Source organism: Ananas comosus, unplaced genomic scaffold, assembly GCF_001540865.1.
Source record: "Ananas comosus cultivar F153 unplaced genomic scaffold, ASM154086v1, whole genome shotgun sequence".
NCBI lineage: Eukaryota > Viridiplantae > Streptophyta > Magnoliopsida > Poales > Bromeliaceae > Ananas > Ananas comosus.
In genome coordinates, this window is record NW_017890642.1 from 12,667 (window position 1) to 26,607 (window position 13,941).

The 13,941-nt window shown below is 41.8% G+C and overlaps 3 long non-coding RNA genes across 6 annotated transcripts; all 3 read right to left on the reverse strand.

Annotated features, from left to right (window-relative positions):
* Positions 1-999: 999 nt before the first annotated feature.
* LOC109704002 lies at positions 1,000-3,206 on the reverse strand. 2 transcript variants are annotated; one of them, XR_002214119.1, is made up of 4 exons: positions 3,174-3,206; positions 3,008-3,075; positions 2,830-2,891; positions 1,000-1,014 (listed from the first exon to the last, which is right to left on the reverse strand). It is a non-coding gene; the product is annotated as an uncharacterized LOC109704002 (long non-coding RNA). The 2 variants fall into 2 exon arrangements; XR_002214118.1 differs by having other exon boundaries at positions 2,830-2,894.
* Positions 3,201-3,665, reverse strand: LOC109704001. 2 transcript variants are annotated; one of them, XR_002214117.1, is made up of 3 exons: positions 3,570-3,665; positions 3,328-3,462; positions 3,201-3,239 (listed from the first exon to the last, which is right to left on the reverse strand). It is a non-coding gene; the product is annotated as an uncharacterized LOC109704001 (long non-coding RNA). The 2 variants fall into 2 exon arrangements; XR_002214116.1 differs by having other exon boundaries at positions 3,204-3,242.
* A 4,445-nt stretch (positions 3,666-8,110) lies between these two features.
* Positions 8,111-8,597, reverse strand: LOC109704003. Of its 2 annotated transcripts, none has more exons than XR_002214121.1 (3): positions 8,502-8,597; positions 8,260-8,394; positions 8,111-8,171 (listed from the first exon to the last, which is right to left on the reverse strand). It is a non-coding gene; the product is annotated as an uncharacterized LOC109704003 (long non-coding RNA). The 2 variants fall into 2 exon arrangements; XR_002214120.1 differs by having other exon boundaries at positions 8,136-8,174.
* Between the last annotated feature and the right edge of the window lie 5,344 nt (positions 8,598-13,941).

Consider the following 13,941-nt stretch of genomic DNA (forward strand, 5'->3'; position numbering starts at 1 on the left):
TGATCCTCTTAACACCTTCGGACTTTCCGAAGTGTACCATCCTCGCACTTTGGTCAATTTGACTAAAGTTCGATATTTATTTTTCGAATTTTCGGTATATTACAAGTACGGCGGCTGGGCTTGAGGCAACCGGTCCCTGGCTAGGAGAGACCAGTTCCCGAGAGACCGGTCCCTGCATTGAAGCTATGGCACCACTATTTTTATGGCGAGCGATGTAAAGTATACACGAATCACAAGAGTTTAAAGTATCTTTTCTCTCAGAAGGAGTTGAACTTGAGGCAGCGCAGATGGTTGGAGCTACTCAAGGATTATGACTTAACTATTCTCTACCACCCGGGCAAGGCTAACGTGGTGGCGAATGCGCTAAGTAGGAAAGCGATGGAAAACTTAGCGATGCATGTTATTACTCAACCGCAGTTGATTGAGCAGATGAAGCGGTTGGAGTTGGAAGTGGTGACATATGACACACCCTTGAGGTTGATGACCTTAGTAGTGCAACCTACACTTTTGGAAAAAATTAAAGAAAAGCAAGTTTCCAATGTGGAGTTGCAAAAGATTAAAGATAAAATGGTCGATAGTTGCACCAGTGATTTCCCTATGGACGACCAAGGGTTGATGTGATTTCGTGGACGGTTATGTGTACCGGTGGATTCGGGAATTAAAAAGAATATTCTTCAAGAAGCACACTGTCACGCCCGGGTACCAGCGGAAGCATATCCGGTCGAGTGCACAGACCCGCCGTGTACCCACAATTCAAGTATACACAAGGCGTCTACAAATCATATAGTAAAAGCATATAATTCTAATCAGGTAATCACAGCATGACTTATAAACTTATACAATCCAAACCTTAATACAGGAAAGAAATATAAAGTACAATTTACAAAAATTTAATATACATCTCTGTACTAAACTACATAAACTGGTGGAGGTCATCTAGTACACGTCCAAAAAGGCTCTAGCTAGCCGCAGACTCCTCGCAAAGAACCCTAGCCTTTCCCGGGGTGGAAGGCTCTGTAAAAACAACAACAAAGAGGGCGTGAGAACTATTAAGCAATAGTTCCCAGTGGGTAAGCCGCCGAGAGTGGCGAAGTACACCACTAGGTCAACAGTGTCATGAGTAGATAGCAATAAAGAAGCGAGTAAATGCAGCAATAAGCAATTACATGCAACAGATATGGAAGTAAACTACTCATGCTATTTGCTCAACCATAAAAGACATCAATAGATTGCAGGTATCAGTTATCATAATAGATTCTATCAATCATATTACTTGACAATTTAACAAAACATATATCAGAATGTATGCAAGATAATTCACTTTACTGAAATTACAGATGATATCATGTAATTACCTTGTTCCATAGCAAGAAAGAAACATAATGTCATTCATTATGTTGCTAACCAATCATAATGTCAACTTCTAGGTTGTTCATCATTAAGCTCACTTAACCCAAGTCATATAGTAACTTTACTACTCTGTCCAGCTATGGTCAAAGTACTTGACGTAACCCAATTCTCAACGGACTTACACAAGGTAAGTTCAAGCCGCGCCGTGCCTAATGGCCCCGTGGTAGTCAACATCCCCACTCTAGGAATGAGCCTCCCCTACGGCATTCCATTTCGGCGCTCACTTCGTACATTTGCGAGCATCTGTCGCTAAGCTGTTCGGGAGTGCTAGCTTGGGGGGAAACGACCTCGCAAGCGTGTGCAAACGTGCACAATGGCATGCAAGCCGTGGTCCACAGTACCAGTCTCACAACAACATCATGTCCCTGACATGGAATCTCAACTCAAGCCACTCCGGAACGCGGGGTTTGGGGGGCGCGACCCCCGCAAGTATGTACGAAAGAGCATAATGGCATGCTAGCTATAGTCCAGGATACAAATATCTCAACAGCATCATATCTCTGACATGAAATCTCAACTCGACCCAAGGTCGGCACTGTAGTACCCAATCATAAGTCACTATCAACAACTTGTTGACAAGATTCTCCCAGTCGTTAACATAACTTGATAAGTTAAAGCTTTACATCACACTAGTGATTCTATCAGGCTATACCTGGTCAGTCACTCACAATCTCTCTCTAGTCCTTACACATAAGGAAAGTGGTTTACTAAGGTTCTGTTCATAGACTCATGGCACATATCCTGTAGTCCAATATAAATCTCTACTTGACTATACAAGTATGTTATCATATCCAAATCTAGTTATTTACTAGATTATATTCAGTTGAATAATCATTCTTGTTATGCCATCATATGAAAGTCTAGTTACTTACTAGAACATATACCATAATACAAGTCTATCATGTGAAAGTAGAAACTAACAGGGTAATGCAAGCAAGTAAAACAAGCGATAAAACACTCTTCACATGATCTCTATGCCATTCATTCTACAATTAGAAATGCATATGCCAAACAAAGGCCTTTACCTGATCTTTCAGAGTATAGCAATTATACTTGCTATATAACATTGCATTGCTCAATCCTAAATACATCAATCTCTTTGTTGTTCAACAGAACTAATTAGTCCATTTACGAACTTATCATTATATCCCCTTGGATAACATCAAGCTAAAATTGCATCTGCAAGCTACTAGTATCATGAACACGTAGTACTTTAATAGGTAACCATGTAGAATGAACAAATCATGAATCTTTCATTACTGTTTACTGATGCTATCATATCCGATATGGTCTACCCATCAATGCATGTCGCAATGCCTTGAACTATACATATATTCACACAAATATGGAATAACTTCAACTCAGATGTCAAAGGAGACATAGAGGGAAATTCACCCATTTCGGAAAGGTCAGACCCACCTATCACTAAACTCAATCCAGCCACAAGAAATCCCGAAATTCAACTCAACGGAGCCCCAACTCTGCTGAAAACGAAACACGGAAGGCGCATCAAACTACGACCGAATTGTCCAATTGCGGCACACATTGTACTTAGTACGAAGTAATAGATTAATTCTTGTTTTGGCTGAGTTAATACCTCAAGTTAAGTTTCTAAAAGCCTTCACCCATCAGCCGGAGATAATCCGAAAGTCCGTCGCAAGCCCGCTGCGAACAATTTCCAAAACGACATCAAAATCGTCAAATAGTAATAACTATAGTCGGAATCTTACAATTTCAGTTTTCTAACTGCAATTCCTACTTACCTCAGGTTAGAACACCTTCTAACCAGTCCCCAAGGTCACCAATTAAGCTTAAATTAATCCGCAAACCTGCTGCGAAGAGCACAATCCAAACTGCATTAAGCTAGTCAAATAAACTTCGTATAATCGCGAAATAGCTTCATACACCAATAATTACCTTGGTCCAGCCTTGAAGTAGTTTATCCCTGGTCTAAGATGGCTAATTCACAGCTGAGGAACTCCTCTTTAGTTGCTGCAATCCCTCTCCAAATCAGCTAGGAGCAACAACACCAAAATGGCTCAAAATCCGACACTAAACCATGAATTAGAGAGAAATCAAGTTAATTATCTCTCTAAAGCTCTCTTCCAGTGATTCTCAGCATTAGACATGAATCATACTGTCAAAACACTCCATTTTACCTTTTAAAAGCTGGCCCCAAGTCCACCTAAACAGCGAGCGTCGAGCGGGACGCGAAATCGGCGCAAAACGGCGACTCCTTTGTAGAGAGAGAGAAAAATCCTAGAGCGAGAGAGAGAGAAAGGTGTAGGGCAGCTCCTCTGAGCTCTAGCACACTCCAGCAAACATCCCTGGTCGTGCTGGACTGAAATAGATAAGAACAAGAGGTGAAATGACCAAAAGACCCTTGCTGCCACGTTTCTGCCAGTCTGTACCGGTACAAGGTGATGGCTGTACCGGTACAGCAAGCAGAAAAATGCTGATTTCGTCCGTTCAATGCACTTTCTTGCTTTTAACCCTCTAATCACTCTCTAACTTATTCAAACTTGTCCAAATCATTTAGAACATGTAATATAGATCCACACATCCTTCCTCACACTCGAACTTCGCAATTCGCAAATGTTCAGTGTATTACATTCACCCCTCCTAAAAGGAGTTTCGTCCGCGAAACTAGAACTGAATCTTCATTTGAAATCATCTAAAAAGGATGGGAAATCCATTCCACCGTTGTTGATGGATTCATATCACTGTCTCGTAATAAAAAGCTTTTCTTTCATCCATAGAATTCATGATTTTAATGGATGAAATTCCATTTCACCTTTTTCAATAATTCGAGGGTAAAATCCAACCCTTCTCATCATGCTCATCTACAAGGGTTAATCATTCATTCGTTAAGAAGAATTCCAAGAGTATCATTTTCAATAGTGCTTAGTAGTTACACTTGGTACCTACCAACATTTCTATAATTACCTAATTTAGGTAAAATGACCATTCTCGCAATCAGCGAGGCGAAATCCTTCAAGATGCATTGCATAATGTTCAAAGTTTCAAGGCGAATCAATTTAGTTCGCACAAACCATGGTATAAAGTATCTCCCAACTAAATTTCAATCCAAACCAGTCTATTAAATCAATTCTACATGCATTAAGGAAGAAAATAATGCTATTCAACTCGGCCAACAGCCGATCAGAGATGCAACTAAAGCAATCATTATGATCATATCGAATCATAGGAACATTGTATAAAGTACTACCTGCAATAGTTATCTCTGTCGTCATTTGACTCTATGATTCCGTCGGCGTACCCCCACTGGGTACTTTTTGCAACAAAGTCGGTACAGATACCTTAGTCAACATGTTCTTTCTTGGGCACTCAGAGCGAAAATGGCCCTCCTGACCACATACAAAACACTTTCCTTTCCGCTGAGGACACTTTGGGGGAACATGCGGACCTCCACAAATTACACATGGCCGAGGTAATCGTCTCCTCAATCTTCTTTGCTTAGAAAAGGAACCAAGTTCCCAAGGTTGATTCTTCTTTAGTTTCCTTGATGATTCTCCGACATGTAATAAATCGCCCTTGGTAGCCTCTTTGGCTCTTTCAGTGCATTCCACACCTTTTCTTACAGTCAAGGTACGATCCGAAACCTCGTGGAATTTCTTGAGATCAGTCGTCTGTTGAATCAACAGGTTCTCTAACCGTCTGATTCCTTCATCCTGTCGGTGCAAAGCCTCGGCTTGAATTAGCGTCACATTCGCTTGTCGCTCCACCACTCCAACTAAAGTAGCCAGCTGTTCTTTTAATTCCTGAACCTCGTTAGATTCAGAAGGTTCATGTCGTTCTGGCTCAGTTGCATCAGTTGCCGTCGGGTGCATCTTTGACAATGCAAGCTGTAATAAACAAAATAGGCACAGGTTAAAACAACCCATGCAATCGTAGCCCCACTTAAAATTGTAAAATCCCAATCATGCGAAAGTAATGAAATGACCGCCCACTATTCCCCAATATCGCGTTGTCGGCCGCCAACGTGATTTTGGAAGAACATAGAGGTTATTCATTTCAATCGAACTCCAACAATTTTGGAGTTATAAGTATAACCCAATCATAATACTTTCGCTCAACATAGTCGCAAAAGACCCTGTCTCTCACGCTCCTAATCCTGATCGTTCAACTGGCCTAAAGATTTACTAGGTCGATTAAGACTCACCCCTAGGCTCTGATACCACAATAATCTGTCACGCCCGGGTACCAGCGGAAGCATATCCGGTCACGTGCACAGACCCGCCGTGTACCCACAACTCAAGTATACACAAGGCGTCTACAAACCATATAGTAAAAGCATATAATTCTAATTAGGTAATCAGAGCACGACTTATAAACTTATAAAATCCAAACCTTAATACAGGAAAGAAATATAAAGTACAATTTACAAAAACTTAATATACATCTCTGTACTAAACTACATAAACTAGTGGAGGTCATCTAGTACACGTCCAAAAAGGCTCTAGCTAGCCGCAGACCCCTCGCCAAGAACCCTAGCCTTTCCCGGGGTGGAAGGCTCTGTAAAAACAACAACAAAGAGGGCATGAGAACTATTAAGCAATAGTTCCCAGTGGGTAAGCCGCCGAGAGTGGCGAAGTACACCACTAGGTCAACAGTGTCATGAGTAGATAGCAATAAAGAAGCGAGTAAATGCAGCAATAAGCAATTACATGCAACAGATATAGAAGTAAACTACTCATGATATTTGCTCAACCATAAATGACATCAATAGATTGCAGGTATCAGTTATCATGATAGATTCTATCAATCATATTACTTGACAATTTAACCAAACATATATCAGAATGTATGCAAGATAATTCACTTTACTGAAATTACAGATGATATCATGTAATTACCTTGTTCCATAGCAAGAAAGAAACATAATGTCATTCATTATGTTGCTAACCAATCATAATGTCAACTTCTAGGTTGTTCATCATTAAGCTCACTTAACCCAAGTCATATAGTAACTTTACTACTCTGTCCAGCTATGGTCAAAGTACTTGACGTAACCCAATTCTCAACGGACTTACACAAGGTAAGTTCAAGCCGCGTCGTGCCTAATGGCCTCGTGGTAGTCAACATCCCCACTCTAGGAATGAGCCTCCCCCACGGCATTCCATTTCGGCGCTCACTTCGTACATTTGCGAGCATCTGTCGCTAAGCTGTTCGGGAGTGCTAGCTTGGGGGGAAACGACCCCGCAAGCGTGTGCAAACGTGCACAATGGCATGCAAGCCGTGGTCCACAGTACCAGTCACACAACAACATCATGTCCCTGACATGGAATCTCAACTCAAGCCACTCCGGAACGCGGGGCTTGGGGGGCGCGACCCCCGCAAGTATGTACGAAAGAGCATAATGGCATGCTAGCTATAGTCCAGGATACAAATATCTCAACAGCATCATGTCTCTGACATGAAATCTCAACTCGACCCAAGGTCGGCACTGTAGTACCCAATCATAAGTCACTATCAACAACTTGTTGACAAGATTCTCCCAGTCGTTAACATAACTTGACAAGTTAAAGCTTTACATCACACTAGTGATTCTATCAGGCTATACCTGGTCAGTCACTCACAATCTCTCTCTACTCCTTACACATAAGAAAAGTGGTTTACTAAGGTTCTGTTCATAGACTCATGGCACATATCCTGTAGTCCAATATAAATCTCTACTTGACTATATAAGTATGTTATCATATCCAAATCTAGTTATTTACTAGAATATATTCAGTTGAATAATCATTCAAGTTATGCCATGATATGAAAGTTTAGTTACTTACTAGAACATATACCATAATACAAGTCTATCATGTGAAAGTAGAAACTAACAGGGTAATGCAAGCAAGTAAAACAGGCGATAAAACACTCTTCACATGATATCTATGCCATTCATTCTACAATTAGAAATGCATATGCCAAACAAATGCCTTTACCTGATCTTTCAGAGTATAGCAATTATACTTGCTATATAACATTGCATAGCTCAATCCTAAATACATCAATCTCTTTGTTGTTCAACAGAACTAATTAGTCCATTTACGAACTTATCATTATATCCCCTTGGATAACATCAAGCTAAAATTGCATATGCAAGCTACTAGTATCATGAACACGTAGTACTTTAATAGGTAACCATGTAGAATGAACAAATCATGAATCTTTCCTTACTGTTTACTGATGCTATCATATCCGATATGGTCTACCCATCAATGCATGTCGCAATGCCTTGAACTATACATATATTCACACAAATATAGAATAACTTCAACTCAGATGTCAAAGGAGACATAGAGGGAAATTCACCTATTTCGGAAAGGTCAGACCCACCTATCACTAAACTCAATCCAGCCACAAGAAATCCCGAAATTCAACTCAACGGAGCCCCAACTCTGCTGAAAATGAAACACGGAAGGCGCATCAAACTACGACCGAATTGTCCAATTGCGGCACACGTTGTACTTAGTACGAAGTAATAGCTTAATTCTTGTTTTGGCTGAGTTAATACCTCAATTTAAGTTTCTAAAAGCCTTCACCCATCAGCCGGAGATAATCCGAAAGTCCGTCGCAAGCCCGCTGCGAACAATTTCCAAAACGGCATCAAAATCGTCAAATAATAATAACTATAGTCGGAATCTTACAATTTCAGTTTTCTAACTGCAATTCCTGCCTACCTCAGGTTAAAACACCTTCTAACCAGTCCCCAAGGTCACCAATTAAGCTTAAATTAATCCGCAAACCTGCTGCGAAGAGCACAATCCAAACTGCATTAAGCTAGTCAAATAAACTTCGTATAATCGCGAAATAGCTTCATACACCAATAATTACCTTGGTCCAGCCTTGAAGTAGTTTATCCCTGGTCTAAGATGGCTAATTCACAGCTGAGGAACTCCTCTTTAGCTGCTGCAATCCCTCTCCAAATCAGCTAGGAGCAACAACACCAAAATGGCTCAAAATCCGACACTAAACCATGAATTAGAGAGAAATCAAGTTAATTATCTCTCTAAAGCTCTCTTCCAGTGATTCTCAGCATTAGACATGAATCATACTGTCAAAACACTCCATTTTACCTTTTAAAAGCTGGCCCCAAGTCCACCTAAACAGCGAGCGTCGAGCGGGACGCGAAATCGGCGCAAAACGGCGACTCCTTTGTAGAGAGAGAGAAAAATCCTAGAGAGAGAGAGAGAGAGAGAAAGGTGTAGGGCAGCTCCTCTGAGCTCTAGCACACTCCAGCAAACATCCCTGGTCGTGCTGGACTGAAATAGATAAGAACAAGAGGTGAAATGACCAAAAGACCCTTGCTGCCACGTTTCTGCCAGTCTGTACCGGTACAAGGTGATGGCTGTACCGGTACAGCAAGCAGAAAAATGCTGATTTCGTCCGTTCAATGCACTTTCTTGCTTTTAACCCTCCAATCACTCTCTAACTTATTCAAAAACTTGTCCAAATCATTTAGAACATGTAATATAGATCCACACATCCTTCCTCACACTCGAACTTCGCAATTCGCAAATGTTCAGTGTATTACACACACCGGGCACCCTATGCTATACATCCGGGAGACATCAAGATGTACAAGAATTTGAAGCTACTTTATTGGTAGCCGGAGATGAAAAAGGATGTTGGTGAGTTTGTTGCTAAATATTTAATTTGCCAACAAGTGAAGGCTGAGCACCGATTACCAGCGAAAAAACTTCAGAGTTTGCCCATTTTCGTGTGGAAGTAGGAGATGATCACCATGGATTTTGTTATGGGATTGCCCCACTCACAGGCCGGGCATGATGCTATTTGGGTAATCGTGGATAGGTTGACGAAGTCGGCGCACTTCACACCTATTCATACGACTTGGACTGGGGAGAAGCTCGCACAAGTGTACCTCGATGAGATTGTGCGACTTCACGGAGTGCCTACTTCGATTGTATCTGATCGAGACACCCGATTTGTGTCTTACTTTTGGAGGAGTCTGCAGGACGCCTTAGGCACTCGATTGGACTTCAGCACTGCTTTCCACCCTCAGAGTGATGGGCAGTTGGAGCGCACCATACAAACTTTAGAGGATATGCTCCGAGCATTTGTGATAGTGGAGGGATCAGGAGATTCGAGATTTGAAAAAAGTTGGGCCCCCGGTTTATTGGACCGTATGAGATCTTAGAGCATATGGGCCCGGTAGCGTATTGACTTGCTCTACCACCGAACCTATTGGGCGTACACAACGTCTTTCATGTATCGGTCCTTCAGAAGTATATCTTCAACCCGGCTCATGTATTGGATACTACACCTTTGGAGCTGCGGGAGGATTTAAGTTTTGAGGAGCAACCCGTGAGGATATTGGCTCGCGAAGTGCGGAAGCTGCGGAATCGGGATATTCTGTACGTGAAGGTTCTTTGGAGCAACCACGGGGAGCGGGAGGCCTCGTGGGAGCTTGAGAGCGCTTTGTAGGAGCATTATCCCCATCTCTTCCATATGGAGTCTTGAGGTGCGTTACTTTTGAGTTTCGCGGACGAAACTCCCTTTTAGGATGGGTGAATGTAACACACTGGACCTTCGCAAATTGCGAGGTTCGAGTGTTTGATCTGTGTTCCGAGTTTTTCTAGGTATTCTGGAGCGTTGTTGATAGTGCTCCGACCTATGGCTCGTATTTCGAGAATTGAGGTATTTAAAGTAGCACTAAGGTCACCAAAGTGGTGGACTTAGGCTGCTCTCGGGTTGCTTTCTGCAGGAATGTGTACCGGTACACCTTGATGATTGTATCGGTACAGAAAGTGTACCGGTTACACCTTGATGGTTGTACCTGTACAAATGTGGCGAATGGCCAATCCGCGGCTCGTGTTTGTGTGTTTGGGGGGTTTGTACCGGTACACTTTTTCGTGTACTGGTACACTTTGGCAGACTGCAACATGACAGTTTTTCGAGGGTGTTTTTGTTTTCGTGCTCTTCTGTAACTACACCCCCACGCCCCCTATGGTCTTTTGAGCTTGAAATCAGAGGAGAGGAAGGTAAGGAACCCCTTCCACTCCCTCCTTTGATTTTCCTTGGTTTAGGATGAGATTTTGAGATTTAATCACCTCACTTTGTCTCTTTTTGCATCTTGGTGGCATTTCCACCATAGGGGGAGCTTTGGAGCTTGAGCTAGGAGCTTGATAGTGGAGGGACTTCAACCCTAGCTCTCTTGCAATCGTGATTTGGGGCTCTTGTGAAGTTAGTGAGCTTAATCCCCTCTTTGATTCTTGTTTTAGTAGCTTTTACTAAATGAAACCCTAGAAATGGAACTTAGGGTTTATTTTGGGGATTTTGGATTGGATGCTCTTGGAACCAAATTGATTGGTTTAGAACCTTTGTTTAGGTTGGATTAGAAGGACTCTAACTCCTATTTGGAGATCGAGAGAGTTTCCTTTGCATTTGGTAAGTTTTCACCCTTTTCTTGAATTGCTTAAAGATTGAATTTAGAATTGTTCGTAACGTTCGTGTATCTCTCTTTTCCTTACCTTTAGGGTGCTAAGAGAGTAGCGGGCACCTTCGTCGGCACAAACGAAGGGCAGCCAAGAGTTTCAGTGGGTTTGACTTCATAGAATAGGGGAGAAATGTCTCCTATGTGATTTGTACTTGTCGTTTCATCGAAATGCATGCATATTCATGCTAGATAGAATTTTTATGAATTTTAGAATACTTAAATTGTATGTGTTATGTATCATAAAAATTCAACTCTATATAGTAGAGCCATATGTGTATTATGCATGCATGTAAACTATTCTTATTGTAAGTTAGAAACATGTCTCATGTGAGAAAAATGACTAGAATTGTGTACTTTTGAACATAAAACTCATGCTTGGACTTAGTGGACAAAAGTGCTATAAAGGGGCACCCGGACTAGTAAACTATGAAACTGCAACATAGAGGCATAGTGATAGGCCATTTGGACATCGGCTACATTCTATGTTTTAGACATGATGACATAGTGATAAGCCATTGAGACACTTGCTTTATTCCATATTTTAGACATGATGACTTGAGACTTGAGACGAACTTTTATACTTGCATGCCATTGTGTTCATTCGCACATGCTTGTGAGGGTCGCTCCCCACAAGCCGGCACTCCGGAGATAGCCATCGCGACACATGCTCGCCCGTCCGGGATTGGGCGCCAAAATGGGATGCCGTTGGGGGAGGCTCATTCCTAGAGTGAAAATGTTGACTACCACGGGGCCATTAGGCACGGCGCCGGTCGGACTACCCACGGGTAGATCCTACAGGATTGGAACATTGGTGACTTAGTATACCGAGTGGATATTGACTAGAATAGTAAACAATGACATTTTACTATTTAACTTGTGGACATTATGTTAGTTATACTCTTATACATTCATATTACAGTAGCTTTATTACTTATGCAAATTCATGCTAAATAGAGATATCATGTTATAGTAAGCTTTCATGTTAGTAGCTTATGGTTCATTTTATACTTGTACTTACCCCTTTTCAGCTTTTGGGCCTAGTGGCGCATTTCACTGAAGTCAGTAATTGCCCACTGGGAACTATTATTTAATGGTTCTCACGCCCCTATTTTATGGTTTCCTTTTAGAGCCTTTAGCACCGGTGGAGGCGCGGGATCGCGGCAAGGGGGTCGCGTAGCTAGATAGCGGAGCTTGTTTTTGCTCCTAGGTGGTTTACTCTATTTTTGTGTTTTGGTGAGGGAGAGTTTTGTTACCATGTATAGAGACCACCATTGTATTACTCTTAGTACTTGTATTTGGGTTTTGTTGTACTACTTTATGGTTTTATTTAGTGGATGTTTAGCGTCCTGTTTACCTTACCTTGTGGTAGATTCTAGTTGTACTATTCTCTGATACTCCTAAATATCCTTCTATCCTTTCTTATTTATCATAATTGTTGTAGACGCCTTATATGTTTTAGACGTATGGCGGGTCGGGACACATACCGGGCGGGCTTCCGCTGGGTCCCGGGGCGTGACATCGGTATGCCATGAGGGGTAGGATTGTTGGCTAGTTGCCGACGGTTGGCTATTGAGCATATCAGCATCGATCACCACTACTCGTTCGCATTCCACGAATACTAGCGGTCTGATCCACCGCAAGAGGGTGTTCCTTTCCGGAAAAATAATTGGGTGTGCCAACCCGTGAGCCCGGCGGCCTAGGCTGGGTTATATGCAGGTAGAGTGGCAGTGGCATAGACCTGAGGTCTACAGATCAATATGGCAGGTTTCAGATTGGGTATTTTTGGACTTATCGTCCGGTTGATGCATGCATTTAGTAGCGGTAGTGATTCATGTATATATCTTGTTTCTTTATTTGTCGTTGCTAGTGTATTACCATTATCCATACTTTTGTTTATCCTTCTTGACTGGTGAGTACCCCTCGCCTTCATCGGCTTGCGGTACCCACTGGAAGGGGAGACATCTGTACATGTTCTCACCCCCCACCCCCCTTTCAGGTGACATCGCGACTCCGAGTCGGGACAGTTCGTGAGGCGCGCAGCTTAGCGTTTGATAGAGCTATCAGCCCGTCGTTTTGGGTTAAACTTCTCGAACTTGTCTTTTTAAATAATTGACTTAGTATTTATGATTCAGTGGTTTGCTTTAATTGAATAAAAGTGATTTTGTGATTGTAATAAAAGATTTATGGATTTTTTATGAAATGAAAACGGTTTTCTACCCCTCGTGGTAGCGTGTTTTAAAAGAAAAGAGTTTTTGTGTGGGAAACGATTTTAAAAAGACTTTTTCTTGATTTTCATGATCCTTAGTGTTTCAAAATGAATTTCCGGATAGGAAACGTTTTAAACTAATAGCTGTGAATTTATATCTATCTGTGATGGAATAAAGTGGTAATTGTGATGTGGTTTACGTATGTGGATGTTCATACCGTTATGGTTATATCTTGTACATGTGCAACGCAGTGCAAATAAAGGAAAGACTATGTCCATGTGAACGGTGGATTTTCTATACTTGTGACGGATTTGACATACTCTGGAGTCAAGATTTTTTTTTAAAAAAAATGGGCACTTGCGCATTGATTTTAAATGTAAAAAAGAATCTCGGGGCGTCACAATAAACCAACCGGAAGGGCGTATATTCTATGTTTTATGTTCCGATTGGTCTATTCTATGTTTTATGTTCAAAGAAGGAAAAAGAAAATTAAAGGACGGTGAGACGGAGGAGAACTTGCCGCAAAAGGACATAAAATGAAGCAGACCTATGTACTATGCTCACGTGATTACCTACAGCCATATTGATCTTTATAAAGACTTAAATAGTGCATCACGCTTTTGCAAATTAAGCTAGTGCCACATAATTTGCGACGTTTATTGGCTGTACCACATCCCTCGCTCTCGCAATCGTGAAGGACGGTCGACCAACAAGCAAATAGATCACTTTGGCAGCCCAAATTACACGTATTGCAACTGGTCCATGCCTCTTACTTTGACAGCAAATAGACTACTTTGGCTACACCACTCCCCTCTCTCTCTCTCTCTCTCTCGCTCTCTCTCTTGTGAAGGA